The sequence below is a fragment of the Anser cygnoides genome, chromosome 1 (assembly GCF_040182565.1).
Source record: "Anser cygnoides isolate HZ-2024a breed goose chromosome 1, Taihu_goose_T2T_genome, whole genome shotgun sequence".
Taxonomy (NCBI): Eukaryota; Metazoa; Chordata; class Aves; order Anseriformes; family Anatidae; genus Anser; species Anser cygnoides.
In genome coordinates, this window is record NC_089873.1 from 45,240,126 (window position 1) to 45,258,460 (window position 18,335).

General features: G+C 47.7%; 2 long non-coding RNA genes across 9 annotated transcripts in view; one reads left to right on the plus strand and one right to left on the minus strand.

Annotated features, from left to right (window-relative positions):
• Nucleotides 1–7: 7 nt before the first annotated feature.
• LOC106045976 (uncharacterized) lies at nt 8–14,922 on the minus strand. Of its 8 annotated transcripts, none has more exons than XR_007159940.2 (6): nt 14,618–14,915; nt 13,130–13,275; nt 9,937–10,049; nt 9,097–9,173; nt 7,945–8,001; nt 12–26 (listed from the first exon to the last, which is right to left on the minus strand). It is a non-coding gene; the product is annotated as an uncharacterized lncRNA (long non-coding RNA). The 8 variants fall into 8 exon arrangements; XR_007159941.2 differs by lacking the exons at nt 12–26; nt 9,097–9,173 and adding exons at nt 7,218–7,770; nt 8,634–8,734 and having other exon boundaries at nt 14,618–14,922; XR_007159938.2 differs by lacking the exon at nt 12–26 and adding an exon at nt 7,218–7,767 and having other exon boundaries at nt 14,618–14,914.
• LOC136790383 (uncharacterized) overlaps nt 9,213–18,335 on the plus strand; it is a 53,430-nt gene continuing 44,307 nt past the window's right edge. The window contains exon 1 of the long non-coding RNA XR_010830243.1: nt 9,213–9,796. This is a non-coding gene — a long non-coding RNA (uncharacterized lncRNA). The remainder of the gene's footprint in view (nt 9,797–18,335) is intronic.

Consider the following 18,335-nt stretch of genomic DNA (forward strand, 5'->3'; position numbering starts at 1 on the left):
TTTTGCCCCTGCTTGTGGTGTTGACTCTGAGTAAGACAGATGAAGAGACATTTTGACTTGGCTTTTCTCTGTTTTATTTTGGAAGGCTTAAAGTGTCTGTTTTGAATCCTGCTCAAATGTAAACTGTTTGTCTATCTCTACACAGATGTAAAACACAAGGCTTTATGGACGTAGAATCTGTTCTGTACAACTCCTTGGGTAGAAGGTATAATCCTCTCTTAAGGATGAGGAAAGACACACAGATAGAGTTTCAATGACTGACTAGAGGCCTAATTATGGGTAGGGAGTAAGTTTCAGATTAAAAATAAGGCTTGAATTCAGCCCCTTAATGAACGCTCCTAGATCTCGCTGCCTCATTTTATGCAGATGTACAAGCAGCATATGTTTTACACAACAGACTCATCATGTTGACTCATCGGAAGGAACAGATAAAGGGAGTGTTTCTGTATTACCCACTATCTGCCTTTTGCGATGCACTTTCCCTGTCTCTGTACCTTAGATGCCCTTCTTGCTGTGGTCTCGAGGCGTGCTCGTCTTCGTGAAGTGCAGGCTTCCTTGTCAGATAGGAGTCTATGCAATTACACTTCAAAGGAAGGGGGATAGGTGGGGAGGGGGAAGGAGGGGACCTTGGCAAGGTGGAGCCAGTCATGGAATCTGCCCCCTTGCCCTAGGAATGGTGCAGATGGGAGTGCTGTCTGCCAGTGCCAGGACTGTGTTCTGGGCAGAGAAGGGAACCTACAAATTAGTGTTTTTCTTTCTCTCTCTGTTTTAACATTTATTTATTTGTTCTTCCCTCTCTTCTTCCTCATCCCTCCCTGCTATTAGCTGCAAAACTAATGACATCATGTCAAAATCTGTTAATGCATCTGCTGTGCAGGTTCAGGTTATCGGAAGTATTAGCTGAGCCAGTCTGCGAACACCTGGGGAACATCTGTCTAGCATCACACAAAAGACTCTGGGTGGCAGGGAAAGTTAACAAATCTAATTGGCTATGAAGCAATATTAGGCATTGAGTAATACCATCTTGGAATTCTTTCCGTGTCCCCAAAGCTGTTGCATGGACTCTCTCTGTGCCTGGACTGTGACCATGGGGGAGCCTGGGGCAAGCCTGCTTTGGGTTTGCCGTGTCTCAGATAGGTTGATGGCGGCATTAGTATGAAATTCTTGCTTTGTTATTGCATCATCTTCTCTATAATGACTCCAGTGATAGGGATAATGAGTGACTTTGCCCAGCCCATAGATGTACTGAAATTGGTAGCAGGTATGCTTTTTGTTTCTCCCAGAAAGGGTACATACTGCCCTCTGAGACTTTTACTATCAGCTGCAGAACCCTCCTTGTTTCTCTGGGTAGCAGATGCTAGCTGTGTCTCTAGTACAAACCATCTCCTCCTTTCTCCCATAAGAAATAAACTATAGTTATCCATGCTGAAGGCAGGCGAAGGATTCATGAGATGGAAATCAAAGATGGAGGTCTTTTTAGCACATCAATAGATTTCTGAAGAGTTGAGTAGTACAGCGAGAGCTGTTGAAGGACTGACAGAGAAGATCAACAGCATGAATCCATCCAGCGTGAGGCACAGTCACTTGCATTGACTCAGCCTCCTGCCTGTTGCTAGAAAATCAGAACAGGAGGAGTTAAAGCACCTTCCCAGAGAAATCTCTCTTGTGGAGGGCCAGATATGGTAGCTGAAAATCTGCTCCCCACTAGACTGCACGGTAGACCAGGTTGTTATCGTTTTCTGACCTCAGTGAAGCATGGCTGCCTCAGGGAAAAGGGGAATGCAAGTAGCATGAGGAGGAAGCACTCCCAGAGCAATGGTGGAACATCAGTCAGGAAGAAGTTGTCCTGTGGTGCTGACCAGGGGATCCTACTGCCTTAACTCATCTACTGCTTCTGGATCACCTGTCTGAGCCATGATCAGGTGTGAAGAACGACCAGTACCCAGAGTATGGCGGGCTCTCTGGGTAGGATACAGGTGAGGGAGCTAAGGAAAAGACTTGGGGTGTGGCATTTTGGATCAGTTTTTGAAGCTAGTGTTAATTATGAGTACTATCCAGCATTACATGTTTAAAGTAGGTGGTACACATTTCCTTTGTCTGCATTTCAAAGTGTCTACTCCTTACGTCTGCGAAATATGGTTAATGTCCTGTGAGACCCTCACAGCTGGGATATGTGCACCTCCTTGACTGTACGCCAACACCAGAATTGGCAGCGTGTTTCAGGATGTTCTAGTTCTTGTGGAGGTTAGGGCGAAACAAATCTGCAGGGGAAACTCACTTTCCGAATTTGCAGCAAGTTTTCTTTGCTAGATCCTTCTACTTGTTCTGGGGGGTTATGTCCTGGGTTAGTGGCTGGTTCCTTTTAGTGGTCTCAAACATCTTATCTCAGTCTAATGACCAAGAGGGAGATACTGAGGAATTTTTTTCTCTCTCCTGTCCCCCAGCTGGAGAGAGATGGCAATGCTTCTTTCCTTTTGGCTCTCCAATGAGCCTGGGAGCAGAGAGGCCAACCCCAGCAGGCTCAGTCCCATGCTCAGCAATGATGCACAAGGAGACAGCGCTGGCTGATGCCCAGCATGCTGCTGCCAGGGAGCCCTGTAGGTTGTGTGGGTTACTGTGATGAGGTGCCCGATGATTCAGTTGACCCCTTTGGATATCCAGTTCCAGGAAAGATGCATTTTTCTCTCTCTCTCTTGTAGGATGTGGGTGCTTGTGTCTGACAAGTTTCCACAGGCACTCACATGCCTGACAGTGTCCCAGGAGACAGAACTGGGACAATGGGGAAGGTCACAGGCCAGCCTTGGATCTGAGTGGGAAGAGGCAAAAGATCCCCAGGGCGCCTGTCAAGACAGCTCCAGTGAGTAGGAAGCTGATCCTGCTGAGAAAGCTCCACCAAGGAGACTGAGGAAGGTTCCTGCTTTTGTGCACAGGCTAAAATCACTGCCCTTGGATCCAGGCTGGTTTTAAGGCTTGCTGTGAGCATCCCTTTGGTGGCTGTGGTGCCAACATCCCTGTGTATGAGGCCATTCCCCACTGGAAGGGTGCTCAGTCCTCACAAGACACCACTTTACAATCTGCTCCACAGTCAAGACTCACTTGCTTCTACTCTTCTTGGAGCTGTATCGGTGCCTTACAACCATAACTGCTCTTACCCCTTCCCCTCAGTGCTGGGGAGGTCTGTCTCTGTGCCACCTGGCAGCCCCTCCTGCGGTCCCAGTGCTCCCAGTCTCCTTGTCAGGCTGGGCACGTCGGGCTCTGCTCCCCCGGGTAGTTTTGTTCCTTGCCCACCTGAGTGCTGATGCTATGGTAAAAATAACTCTGCACGGAAATGAGAGCACTGATTGGGATTTAAATAAAATTTACATAAAACTGTGCCTTGAGTACTAATTAATTAGATGTTAAAAGCCCCTGAAAAAGTAGAGGGGGGCTTGCTTGCCTTCTCAAATGTGGTAAGCTATTAGGAGGGAGAGGCAAAGGCTTTCTGTGGCCTAACTGGAGCACCACGCTCCAGCTGACAGGCGCGGTGGCAGATTTGCTGCTGGCAGGCAGGAAGAAAGTCTCCCTTCTGCTGCAGTGGGTGCTGCTTACTTGCACCCACCAAATTAGACCTTGAAGGAGGGGGTTGGTCCCTGGCCAGGCTGCATGCCTGCGATGTACAGGATTTTGTGACTTAAAACAAGCTTGTCTTTCCCATCTTCTTTCCTGGATGGGATGCACATGAGTGTGGTCAATGCAGTGCTGAGCCTGGAGCAGAAGTGCTGAATGCAGATGAGCCCCGTGCCTCCCAGCAGAGCCCTTTCCTGGGGTCAGCGTGGCAGGAGCTGTGCTCAGAGCTTCCCATCACCTCTCGGTGTGGGAAATGCAGCCTGCCATGACCTGCCAAAAGCAAGGTAGGCAGACCCTTGGTGTGGCTGCAGGATGCCTCCCCAGCTCCCTCGGGTACCAGGAAGGACCCAGCCTCACTCGGATCCAGGCCTCCTTCTGGACCAGGTAGTACTCAGCCCTGAACTGTACAGGAGAAGAGGCATTTAGCTCTTGATCTTGTCCACTATGTGGGGCTGTAGGAGGAAAATGCAACATGGAGAGGATGAGGGGATGTGCTAGTACTTGCATGCGCCCCATGGTAGCCCCTCAAGGTAGCTTTTCCACATCTATTACAAATATTACAAGGGACAGCTCTGCGGCTCGTGGTGACTTACTGGTTAATTAAGCAATTATAAATAAGAGATGTACCAGTTGGGGTGACACCACCAATTAACTCACTCCTCATACTGTCTATCTAATTTAATCTATCTAGGATTTTATAGAGTGCTCATAGCCATGGAGAGGATGAGGGTAGGGAGGCCCTTAAATTTTACTGCAGTTTATAGTGTTGTCTGAATCCCTTGGCCACCATTAGAAAATGGGTCATATAAATGGACAAGCAGGGACGTTCAGTTGCTGGATCCATTTCAAACTGGATTGAACCAACTTTCTGTGTCAGAGAGAACATTCAGATCTCCCTGGAAATGGACTGGACTCCTCAGGCCCCAGTAGGTCTTCAGTGAATTTAAGTGAGCTGTGCTATAACACTTCTCCACTCGGTAGCTGCTTGCTACGTGCTGCAAAAAGTCTCACTGCAGCCAGTGGGTGTGCTTGGAGATAGGGTCTGGCAGGATATTTATAACAGCTGGCAAAAGCCTCCCATTTGGGGATGACTGGAAGAATTCAAACAGACTGTTCTTTCTGCTTTCAGAACCGTCCAACTCAGAGGATCACAGTGCTGTTTTGATCTTGATGGGTGTCCTGACGGAGCCACCAGCCACATCAGGCTCACAGTCTGCCTGGTTCCAGGCAGCTCTGGGAGATGTCCCTGTCTCCTCCTCAGCCCTCCTGACCAGCGAATACCCTTTGAGTTGAACAAGGTCAGGCTTTCTTGTTCTATAGCAACTCACCGGTTGCCCTAACCAAAGCTAAGAAGAAATGTCCTCCTGTAAAAATTGAGTGTTTGTTCCAAACTGAGGAGGGATGGACAGACATATAGACACAAATATTTAAATCCTCTTCAGCATGGAGTTTCCTCTCCTTGCCCAGCTGTACTCCCAAGGAGTGCAACAGGCTGCTGTGCAAATCTGAAATTGGTACTTCATGTGAGTCAAAATCTCTGTTCAGCTTTGATGTCCAATCTCTTTGGGCTTTTTTATTTTCATTTCCAGAGATGTCTGGATCTCACAGAACCCACAGGCAATGAGGAATCTCCTTGTTATGCCATATTAACTTTTATTTGTATCTGGTCATTAATTACACGGGGGATGCAATAAGCCACAGTCTGTTCCAACCTTGGCATACACTACTTTTACGTTGAGATGACAACAAATCCCAACATGGGAGTGCTTTCTCATCCTTCTCACCCCAAATCCCCAAGGCAACCTTTTAGATTCTGCAAATATTTTGCTTGCATTCTCCGTTTCAGCATTTCTCCCTAGATACATCCCCAAATATTTTGAAAATTCCAGTGTCCCTGGCAATGACCTCTACCTTTGTGAGTTGTTTTTGTGAACATAACCAAGGCAGACCTGACCTGATCAATGCATGGATGTGGAGCTTTCAAGGAAAATAAAGTGTGGAACAACCCTACTATGGGTATGTAGTGGATCCACCTGTTCTTGAGCCACTGCAGCTCCAGAAAAGATGTGATCAGGGACCCCAGTGCTTTTTCCAGTGCCACAGAGGTTAATTCTAGTTCACATGCCAAATTCCAGGTGAGGTTGTTCTGTGCTCCTTATCTAATCTTTTCTTTGCAACAGCACTTAGCTATCGCTATATTATTGAGGATTTTTACCAGAATGGTAATGGCCAAAGGCCCGGGGAGCAAAGTCCAACAATCCAGAGTAGAGTCTGGCAGGGCTGAGTCCTGTCCAGAGACGGGAGAAACCAGCTGGAGAGAGATGCGCAGCTCTCTTCTCCTGCCTCAGTTCTTACTCACTTTTGACTCACGTATTTGAGCTGTTTAATTTTCAACTTCAGGCTGAGCGAGAGTGCAGTTAGCATAGCAGGGTACACATACATTTGGTAAATACAATTCTTCCTGGAATTGCAGGTACTCTCGGTTTTCATTTTCAGGTTACATATTACACCTTCCAAGTGGTGTAAAAGCAGAGTTTCTCTATTCTGTGTGTATATTGAAGAGCCCACAGTAGCTAAATTTTTCCAGGAAGAGCTTTCTCCTTTCCAGTGTCTAGTATCTCTTTGTCCTACTATGTACAACATCCTGCCAGCCTGTGTAGTGCCGCTGCCATCCTACAGGTTGCTGATGCAGGTCTAGATACACCATTTGCAACAAGTTTTTGGATGAATTTGTGTGGATAGATCCCCCCAAAAAGTAACATCTCTCTGCAACTGGGTGGTGAGTTACAGAACTGAGGAGGGGATGACTGAAAGCAGCCACACCTGCATGCAATATGCTTATTTTAAAGTGTTTCAAACATGTCTAGCTCTCTGGGTCTTTAGCAAGGTATCCAGAGCCGCTCTAGTGCTCAGTTATCTCTGATTTCTAACACGACCTTCACCACAGAGGTGTTTGAGCCTCACCCAACAGTAAATTATGTTAGAATTTTGATAAGTGTGTGTGTAACTAAATAGGTAGATTTCTGAAGAGAGGAAATAACTTTGAAATACGAGTACTTAAGTATCCATTGCATGGGCATATCAAATGGGTTTGGAAGGAAATTAAATCTCTGTTTGTTTCCATTATATTTATCTTGTATCAGGCTCATAGTTTAATGTTTCTGCAATTATCAGGGCTTAAAAAAGATTTACTCCTTCCCACCTTCTGAATTTTGTTTCTTTTCTGCCTTTCTCTACAGCACTGAAAATAGTTGTGGCTCAGGACAGGGCACAGATCAAAGTGGTGGTAGATCCTCAGGTGCCCTTGGTGCATCCTGTTTGCATGCTCAGGGTGTCTGCTGAGCCTATGAATTTTCCTGGACGTCAGATTCTGGGCACTTTTTAGCTCTTTGATGAGGAAGAAGGGATCATGCTTCCTAAGATCACCTGGGAATTTTAATTTGGTAATTTCCCTTTTAATGCAGAGATCCACAATAATGACAGCACTCGTGATCTAACCTCTTCCAATGCTACATTATAATGGTGGCACGCTAGTCTTCTAAAGCTTGTAGCAGGTTGTTGGAAGCGTCTTGTAGCCCCCTAAACTGAGCATCTCTTGTGTGGTTATCTGTGATGACCAGGCAGCAATCTCAATGCCATGACTGGTCTGGTTCGTACTTGCTCACAGCATTTCACATGCAGGGAGGGATACACGGTGAGAGGTGAGGATATTCAGGATAAGATCAGTTCTGCATTGCCATACTTCCCAGGAGAGGTTAGCCTTAAATGTAATTACCTCAGCCTTTTCATTCATATTCTCCGTTTGCTAATGTTACCTTTCTTCCTCCACTGTAGAAAAGCCAGTGATTTTCTCTCATTGATGGTGAATGGAAAGGAAGGCACGACTGCCTGGTGGAGCAGTGCAGGCTCACTGCCTCCAAAATGGCTGCATTTTATTTGAGCCATTTCAGCCACCTGCTGTTAGTCTAGTGGCCACAGGGGAGCTAAATCATTCTTAACTCTCTTAAAATCTTCAGAGCCAGTCTATGTTCCTGGGTGATGCAGTTTTTCATTTATTTTTCCCTGTAAATCCAAGCTCTTTTATCCGTGTGTGTTGCAGTACATGTCTTCCTGGTTAATGGGTATTTTAAGTAACACCTTTTAAAGGCTTCTTAGGGAATGCTACTGCAAAGAAAGAAAGAAATCACTTTCCCATACATGAGATGAAGTCAGAGCCCAGTATTACAAGGTTCCCCCAGAACTGAAAACAATTACTGTGTTCTGGGTGCAAAATCATAGACACTGGTTGGAAGGGGGTCACGTAAACCTTACTCAAGCAGGGCCAGTGTTTTTACTTACCCCATCTTGCTGTCTTACACACCATGTAACCTTAACTCTGACCATAGTTCTCAAGCACTGAAGGGAAAAAAAAAAAGCCCACATAATAAGAATATTCCTTTAGGAATCACAGCTGCAAGCTCTGAGTTTTTTCCCTCCTACAATATAAGTGATCTCTGCTGACAGAAAACTGCCACTTCCCCACCTGCCAGCACAATTCCTTAGAAATCCGTAACATGCAACTGCTGCTGGTTTCAGTCCAGACCTGCTTCTGTATTCAGAGCTGCTAGGAAGCGCTGCGGGCTGAACGCTGTGAGCTCCCTGCTCAGGGGGAGAGGCTGTGTGCAGCACATGGCAGCAGCGCTGGCTCAGATAGCGCAGACACGGTGTGAGACTCTGCGTAAGGCTCTAAGTCCCAAATCCGGCACAAGTAAATTTTGGCCCAGATGTCCTGACATTTAAGGTGCCTGCCCTAAGGGGTGGAGGAATCAAATCAGCCTGCCTGAAGTGAGCAGTTTCATCTCCGCTTTGTCATGGCTGCGCCAGGGGAGACCCTAGAGGGCAGCTCCATCCATTGGAAGGGGTCTAGAGCTGGGAAGGGGCTGTGGTGATTTTAGTCCTGTTCTCAGCTTTTTCTGTGAGCAGGGTAAGTCCCACAACCCTTGAGAGAAAATTTCCAGTAGTATGTAAGTGCCTGATAGGGGACCTACTGGGGTCTTCAGAAATTCCGAGGCATCCAAGCACATCAGAAAATATACATCTCATCCAGTGCCTCTCAGCAGGATCCTGAATTTATCCATAAGGAAATACTCTGTGGGTGAAGAGATCAGTCGGTGAAAATGATCCTGTAAGGTCTAAGAAGTTTATGTCATGGCTGTAAGATGAGAGGGTGTACCCAGTGCCTGCTTGGCTTTTCTGATATGGTTTAGTCACAGAGGTGGCTGTGCAGCAGGTGCTGATTTTTAATGAGGTTCCAGGTTTTGGGATGCCTTGAGAGGTGCAGGCAGCCTGTTGCTGGGACTGTGATCTTGCAATGTATGAGCACGCTTCAATGTCACTGAATCTGCTGGATGCATGGTGGGCTAGTGCTCTGGGGAAGCAGGCTCTGCTTGAGCTTGGGAGAGCCGAATGAGAAATGGCAGAAACGATGCAGTGCTGGGAAATAGAGCTCACCAGAAACTTTACCCAGCCTCACTAGTGAGCTGCCTCCCCCTGCCAGCGCTCAGCCCAGCTTCCAGCCAGGCAACCACCTTCAAAGAGAATTGATTTAAAAAAAAATAAAAATCAACTCATCAGTTATTTTTTCACTTGCCTAATTTTCCCCCCCCTCCTAATTACTGTGGCCTATAGTCCAGACTTGACAGCGATCTGCCGAGGGAGAGGTTTTCTACACATCCACTTGTCTCTTGGTGACCAAAGTCCTGTTGACAAACTCTCTGCACCGGGTTACCATGCAGCCAGAACATGCTTCTTACAGTCGTAAGAATCACCAGGGAGTGAAACAGCTTTTCTTTAGCTAAATATGCAGCACATTTTAAATGTCTGTCCTTTATTATAGGATCTTCCAAGGATAGTGATGTAAGGTGTGGGGGCTGGGACTGTGCCTTAGCCAGAGATATTGTAGACATTTAACAGAAACATTGAGAGTGGTATGAATGGGCATGAAAGGCACCAGAGGATGTGGCAGAAGGACAGGAGTGGCAGGCGTTGGTGACACCTAGGCTAGAAGATCATCAAGAACACAGCACTCCTTACAGCTTCTCAAAACACCCAGTCTGCAGAGAACAAAGGTCAGCTGAAAGCAAACCACAGACTGAAGCTATTAAGAGGTGGGAAGATAAAAGACAAGGCTGGAGCCATTAAAGACATCCAGGTAAGGAAACTAAAGGCAACGAGTAATGTTTCCTAATACTCCTGAGAGGCAGAACAGGATGGGGTGACAAAAGACCACAACCCCTGTGAACCCTTAAAGTAAGCAAAAGGCAAATTCCAAACCAACTCATGGTCACCTACCTAAGAGGAACTCAAAAGATGTGAGATGTGATGACTTGTTAACTTGTGTCACTCATCCTCCTGTCTTTGCAAGCAGTCCTGGCTGGAGCATGTGGGCACGGATGTCTTGGTGCCTGAGAAAAAGCGGGCATGAAAGAATGAGCGTGAATGAAATCAGTAGTTTAGAATAAAGTCATCTCCTCCGATAAGGTTTCTTTCTCATTGAACTTTGCTGCATTAGTTGAGATTTGTGCAACAGTAGAGCGCTCCTGTTCCTAGCCAAGGAGCTGAAGTGTGATAAACCTTAAAAGAGGATGTTCTGCATGAGGAATGTGGAATATTCACACACATCCCTCTGAAGGTAGGTGTGCGCTCCAAAGCCTGTGGTTAAATTAATTCTTAAAGCTCCTCAATTTGACATGGCTTTCCTTTCCATACAGAATGTAACTGGAGGAGGGATAATTTTCTCTCCTCCTCTGCTTCTTTCTTTCTCTACCACCTGTTCACACATATGATGTCTTCTGTCACCAGAGACTATCTTGAATGAAACAGCACTGATGCATGGCTGTGGTCTTCAGGCAAAGGTGCATGAGGAATATTAAAAGGCAGGCTGTGAATGAGGGGAGTGAGACTCTGTGAACTATATATATTCCTCCTTGTCTTCTTTCTCTGTAAACTCTGGCTCTAATTCATGTGTGAGCTGCAAGACAGCTGTCAGACTGAGCACTGCTTCCTAAATACATCTAACAAGGAGTTGAGGGTTGGGCTAGTGCTACAAGGAGAAGCAAAGCCTTCACCCCAGCTGGCAGATGGAAAAGAGCCTGGCTCCTGGCTGGACCCAAAGCTTATCTTCCTAGGGAGACTGGAAGTGACTGTGACTTTACTTTCCTCTCTAAGTGCCTGGCTAGACTTCAAGGTGCTCAGATAACTCTGAGTCTGTAGTCCCTACACACATTTTCCTGCATGCCATTTTCTCTCAGAGACTCTGGGGATGCACTCATTGACTGAAGGCAAAATGGCTTCTTTACTATTTCTGCTCAGCCACATCCCTGCTGATTTCAGGCTCAAGACCTGCTGTATGAGGCTATGGCAGAAGGTAGGGAAGGAGAAGTTTTGTGTCTGCACAAAGGAGTCAGGGCTTAGAGAGGTGCCTGGATCCTGCATTCATGGGCCTATGACCCTGCTGACCGTGGCTGCTCTCACTGCCTCCTGGGACAGCAAAGTCCAGATGTTCCCAGTTATCCACCTTAAATATTTTTTTCCCTGATTTTAACCAATTTCTTACTTGTTTCAGGGAGTGCCCTCATTCTAGGAGCACGGGATCTGGTAACAGTTCTGCTTTCACCTCAACTGTTGTCTTGGTGCATCTGTAAAGCTCCCTCACATCCTCCTCTCCAAAGTGAAGACCCCAGGTGTTTCTCTCTCCTCCCAGGGTGCCTGCTCCTTCCCCCTGGCCATTACAGGTGCTATTCTCTGTGCCTCCTGGGGAGCAGGGACCAGAACTGCCCACCGTTCTCCAAAGCTGAGCTTGCCCAGGTTTTTCATGGGAGCAAAACAATACGAAGGAAGAGGAATGGTACAGTGGCATCCTGTTCCACTCGGGACTCATCAGCTTTGGCCAGTGCTGCCTTTGACCTCTCTTCCCATCCGCTCCTGCTTTTGGACAAAACTATTTTCACCAATCAATTTTTTAGCTGTGATATTTCCCCAACCTGTATGTCCTTGTAAATACGACACGAAGCAGACAAACTTTCACTTCTGTGCATCAGAAGAGAGACCTTGACCTCTGGTGCTGCAAACGTGAATCAGTCAACTCAAAGCTCAGGCTCCCTTCCAAGCAGTGTGGTGAAGGAAGGAAGCCTCAAGTAGGTGCATCTTTGAGGCTAGGATTGCCCTGCTCTGAATGCATCACTAGTGGGGTATCTGGGAACAGGGTGGGCTTCACCTCCCACCTGCCCTTCAGTCTATAAGTTGATGCACCGGCTGCCTGGATGCAGTTTGCAGCCTGGTTGCTCTTCTGCAGCTCTTTCTCTGAACATTTTAGGAGTCTGACCACGGGAGCAGCTTCTGGCCAACTATCCAATGAGACTGATAACTCATTTACAGCAGGCAGATAATGCCCACCAATTACTGGAGCCAGCAGTTCAGGGGTGCAGCAATGAACTGTCTAATTAGGGAAATGCAACCACCTCTGGGTAGGATGCCTACCTCAGCAGAGTGGGCAGAAGCGTGATGGCCCAGAGATGAGTGAAGATGAGGGCTACTGCTGATAGAAACAGCTTGAGGGAATTTTGAGACAGACTCAAAATACTGAGATAGCAGTCGTCTGGTGGAGAACCTCCACCAAACCAATCTTGCACAGTGTCTATCAGCCAGTATTGCTGATGACTTTGCTGAAAGGTCTGCTGTGAGGGAGAGGAGAGAGAATGAAGGAAGGAGAAAGGACTTTCCTGGCTCTTTTCCTAAGTGTGAGATGCTGAACTTCAAGACAGTTTTGAATTTCTGTGGAGAAGAACAACCAAGAGAGAAAGCAAAGAAAGCACAGGCAGTTTCTGGGGACAGAAGAGCATAGCAGTGACTTACAATATCTAAAGCTGAAATGTCGTTGCACAATGGCCTTGCTCTGTTTAAAAAAGATTAGTAGCACATATAAACTGCGTATATTCTCTAGCTATTGCTAACCTGACCATGGTAGGGCTTCAGAGCACCACTTTCTGCTAATAATATGGCTTCTAGGGCAGTCATTGCAGACTTTTGCCATTTCATTCAACATCTTTCAGGCCCAGGAAAAAGTGGGAAAACAGAAGACAGGGGGTTGTATGTGCTCTACTATTGCATGACTGTGGCTTCTGGAAACCTCCTTGAGTCCTGGTGGCATTGCATGTGCCAGCTGGGTGCTCTCACAAACAGGGTCAGTGTGTGAGGGCAGCACTCACCGTGGGAGGGGTCCTCAGCTGAACGAGCACAGCACAGGCGCTTCTGGGGTGGACTAAGGCCCCCTGTCCTCAGTTCCTGAGGGAGGTCTGGGGCAAATGTATGTTATGTGAGTGGCCAGAATGCCCTTAGGATGGCAAAACAGCCTAGAAAACATATTTGCCCATTTGCATCCTGGTTCTTTTGCTTAACTCATCTCCACGGTAGAAATAAGTAACTTGGGCCTTCTGCATCTTTGTGTCATCAGCTAAAAAACAGGGCTAATATCAAGCCTACTTACCTTCCAGTGAGTTGCAGCTAATTAGAGTTAGCGTTAGTTAATGTTTGCACAGCTCTGGGATGTGAAAACGGCAATATCATGCTAAGTATTACTCCTGGTTCCTAGACACCATGATTCTTCATAACCGGGGCAGTCAATTAAATTAGCTGCAAGAGGAGAGATGCAGGAATAAGGAAGGCGGAGGAGATTTCCAAACGTAATACTGTATGCATGATGATCTGCAGCTGCAGAAGACAGGGGAAGCTCTTCTCCTGCTGCTTAGGGAGCCAGAGAGAGCAGCCTCTGTTTGTACAGGAGGGCAGGCGTTCCCTGATGGACTTGCTTGCGGCATCCAAGTTGAGGATGGACTTCCTCAGCACCGGCTGAGGAAAGGAAGAGCCAGTTTCTTACACACTTCTGGGACTGAGGGCTCTGCTCAAATCTCATGTGGGCCTTGTTCATAATTTTCCAAGGATGCTGATTCTCTGTGATGCTTTTTTGGTTAAAGCCCATAGGAATGAGACTGGCAAGCTGCTGGATGGAGGAACAGCAGCTTTTTCTTCCCAACCAAGCACGGATTGTAGCAGGTTGGTTGAGCTACAGGACCAAGCTGAGCAGCACTTCCACGTGCTTACTGCCTCCTGTCTGTGTGACGGCACCATCCTCAGTGGGAAGCAAGGAAGGCTCTTCACAGGGTGCTTCACAGCATTTCACATGGCAGTGCCCTGAGCAGTGCAGGACACCTCTGGGCATAATGCAGCCCAGGAGGCACACTGGCTCCACCAGCAGACCTGTGCCACCCAGGGCCTTCACATCACCTGCGGCCAAAGAGCAGGCACCCAGGCAGAGCGTAGGAGAAGCAGGGTGAGAATGGAGCAGCCTCTGTTCCCAGCAAGGCACCATTCTGAACAGGAAAGGAAGGCAGTGGGACTTGGTTGAAACCCAAAAAGGGGATTTAGAAATGTGTGATGCCATGTCCCAAAGCTGGATTTTGTCCAAGATCAATAGCCTGTATTTTGGTCATTGATCCAGAACAATTACCCGAGTCAGGACCTTGGCTTGCAGCCTCTTTCAAGAGCCGTCCCCAGCCACATAGAGGTCTGCCCCCCTGTAGGGATATGATTCACTGGGGAGGCCAAGGGAAGAGTGCCATGTTCTGAATCACCAGCGCTTTCTTACAGCTCCCCAGCGCCAGCGCTAACCTACATATCAGCAGAGGACTTGGCCACAGCTCCTGGCCAGCTTCCATCCTCTGCAGTTGCACTCTGAAATACCCCTCCTCACACATGCACACATGTACCCCACAGCTTCAGAGGGATACAGAAGCTGTCACTGTTTTCTGTCCAAAACTCCTGCATAGAGGTGGAGCTGGCTCATCCTTCTCAGGAACGAGGTCCATTTCAGTGCCAAAAGACATGAATTATGTGTCTGGAAAGGTTATAAAAGCTCCTTGGGACCCTTTGGAAGGAAGTCACAATCTTGAGATGTAAAGTGATATTAAAATGTCACCTGATCTGACTGCTGGTGAGATCAGGGTCTGTGGCCTGTGGCTAGGGAGGTGTCCTTGTGATGCTGAAAGACAAAGATTGCTGACAGTAAGCATATTCCATTTATGAAGTCATAAAGGTGTCCATACTTGGTAACTGATTTAGGGTATTGTTCCTCCTTCCTCCTCCTCTCCTTGTCCTGTGGTTCTTCTTCAGTCTCTTCCTTCCTACACTAGCTCTTCTTCCGGATAAACTATCTCCTGCCTTCAGCCGATTATTCTCCCCTGTATTATAGTGAATGATTAGTCCCTGTCTAGTTGCCTCCATAATTAAGTGCTGCTTGAAGGAATATTCTTGTAAGTAACCAAGGAGGTTGCTCCCTCTGGGGCTGTGGTACAGCTCTCCGCTGTCTTACACACCAGGGGGTGGGTGTGCTGTGTGGATGCCCGTTCACACCCAGCCGCTGATGGAGGCACCTCATGCACAAGCTGCCCTGCCTGCAGCTAGGGCACGGACCTCCCCATGATGGATGTGTGCACATGACGAGCTCTTCACATTCATTTGTGGGCTGCCATCCCAGCCAACATGCGTGTGCAGAGGGGCACGTGCTCAGCTCTCCCCTGACAGGTCCCCAGCCCTATGCAAGCCTGTACGCTCCTGACCAAGCATTAAGGCTCTGCATACCTCCAACTCACCCTTTTCTCTGCTCCCTTCCTCATTTCTCTGACTCAAAAAACACCAGGTTAGTCCTGTCCTGTCTCATATAGCCCCGTGACAACTCCCCACATTAGGAGGAGGCTCTCTAGGGAGGACTAGGATGAGGGGAGGGGTGAGGAGCAGAGAATGGATATTAGACAGCAGTAGTGTAAAGAACACCCCACCCTTCCTATAAATATCCTATCAGTTCTCCTGCTTCCTAGCAGCACTAATGAGGCTCAACAGGAGTGATGGAGGGCGACAAAGGAATCACTGATGAACAATCAGAGATGGTGCTCTGCTGCTAATGGGACTAATGAGCTACTTTGCATAAACGGAGAGGGAGGGAGGAAGAAGAGCAGAAGAGCTCCTGGAGGGAAGGCCAGTGGCAGCAGGAGCACCGCAAGGAGTATCCTGCAGTGAGGCAGCACTTGCTGATGTCCATTTGCCCCCCTGACCACAGGAGAACCACCACTGGGCATCTCTCCCTGAGTGGCACAGGCGCAGCCCACGTGGCATGCCTTGTGTAGTTCTTGTGGGCAGAGAGGTTAATCCAATCGTTTGCTGAGGAAGGGGGACACATCTTCCTTAACTCCAGTGGCCAAGATATGGACCTGTGGACTTCCAGAGAACAATTTGCCCTACTTTTGGGGAAAGTATATCCAAGTTAAAGTAGGGCTGTCAGACTCAAAATGCATTTACTATGGCAGGCTGGTCTGATTCTCAACCTGTCTCTCTTCTGAGTTGGCACCACATAACCCAGATGGGGTTATTATCCTGTTTTGAAGGGGATTAGCATTTTCTTCCCTGCTTTTTGCCAGTAGGAACTGGGGGCAAGCTATAGGTGAGAAACTCAGGTTTCACTGGGGGCTGGCAGCTGTGATGGAGTTGAGGAAGGAGCATGCAGGAGAAGGAGCAAGAGACAGAGGCAGGACCTGCAAAGGGGAAATGCTAATGGCTGTGCCTCAGTCAACCAGGGATAGGCAAGGAGAGAGTCTAACCCCAGCCCACACTGCTAAGGTTTGACAAAGCTTCTGTGTCCTAAAGTCAGGGTGGCCTGGTGTACTCTGGTTATGCTTGGGAAGTACACAGAGTTGGTTTCCCAGCTTGAGAATGTGACGCAGACAGACCACACCTGTGTCACTTTTCCTTGGCACATTACTACTACATCTCCCGTGACTGCTGTGTGAGACTGGAGAGACCATGGTGCCCTGTTCTGCCTCTTACTCCTGGCTGCCTCTTGTTCCAGCACTGCTGGCTGGAAGCAGGAGTACCATCTCTGTCACCCTATCTCAGTCCTTGACCCCTTTGCTGAGGCCATGGGCAAGCAAACAAGCTATGATCTCTATTACAATCTGGACAAGTGTCTGCTAATGGCTGGCCTGTGCTCCATTAATGCATTTCCCTTTCACAGAGGCTCCCCAAACAGCTAGAAGATGGTGACAACTGTGCTGCAAGAGCAGCAGGTTAGAAAGGCTGCAGCACTGCTCTCGTTTGAATTCAGAAGCAGATGTTATAAATTATCTTGCAAATGGAGCTGTAGGAATGATTTTCTGCCTCGCCTCCATAATTTGTTGGCACTTTATCTAGGTGCACAGCTGCGGGTGGGGTGTCCTTGCAGGAGGGAGAAGGCACTGAGCTCTCTGCCCACTTATTAGCTTGTACTGGGAGAGATGATTATGGGCTGGGTGCAGCTCCACTAGCAGAGTGGAGCTGACGAAACCTTTTTTTCCCCTAGGGCAGAGTGTGCACAAGGCTGTACACTGACTCACAATCCTGATATGACTTTTATGTCAGTTTAGTGGGCATCTCTAGCAGGAGAGGAAACTAGAGAACTACTTCTGTATTCAGAGCAGCTTGTGGGCTAGGTAAAACCACCAGAAATTCAGATGCCAGATGTTCCTCTGTCACTGCCCTGACCTCTAAGGGCTACTGAAAGTGCTCCTGCAGGATTAGCTTTTGGGAGCTTTTCATTGTTGCAAAAGAGCCCTAGAGAAAGTCCATGCAGGTTGACTTTGACTCTGAATGGAGAGTACTGCAAGAAAAAGAAAAATATGTGGTTGGCTCAAAATCTGTTCTCCATCTCTTCAAATGGCCACCATTCTGTTCTGATGCCTGATCAGAGAAAGAAATCTCTCTCTTTGGTGATGTGATGGGCAACGTGATGATTTACTTAATGACTGCAATAATACAAAGCTAATTGAGGCCAGAGCCTTGTGCACACACACATGTAGATGTGTAGATTTTGTGTGTCCTAAGAGCTCACAAGAGAAACTTGTGATAGGGATCAGGGGCAGAACATGGATGGACAAGATGCCACATGGGTTTTGCTGTAACCATTTGTCATTGACATGCTGCTGGTGGTGGTAGGGGTGAGTGACTGGCACTTGTCTAAGTGGAATGAAAGAGGGACTGGAGCCCAGCCTGTAGCACTAAGGAGGGAAAGCCTTGCATTGGAAAACTGCAAGGAGCAATGGAGGGATGTTATCTATGGCCATTGGTCTCTGCCTGCTCTGCTTTCTGTAACTTCTTTGCCAGCTTCAGGCTGTGATTGGCATTCACTGTCAGCTCCTTCCCCAGAGAAAAGAACGGATCCTGCTGTGTGCGTCCTCACACCTATGTACATTTTTCCCATCAGGATCCAGAGGTGCTAAGACTGTTCATTTGGAGCACAGTTTTGTAACCTGTTTGCCTGCTGATGATCCTGGCACTGGCACCTGAGAGCATATGTACTTGTTTTCTCTAGCTATTAGCACACTTCAGTCTCCACTTGCCTCCTCCCCATGGTTCCTTTCCCAAAGGTTAGACAGGCAGAGGCAAAAAGAGGAGGATGGGCACCAGACAGACACCCACAAGAGAAGTTTTTCGCAGCATGTCCTTTCAGGGTCTGGCTCTTAAATACAGAAGAGAGAGGCTGTTGCTGTCTCCCTGAGTAACTATACTTCAGCTGATCAATGCTGAGATATCTTCCTTCCAGCTGGTAAATGCTCTCCTGCTTCCTCTGTGTAATATACTATTATGGCTGAAGGATGCTGTTTTTTGTT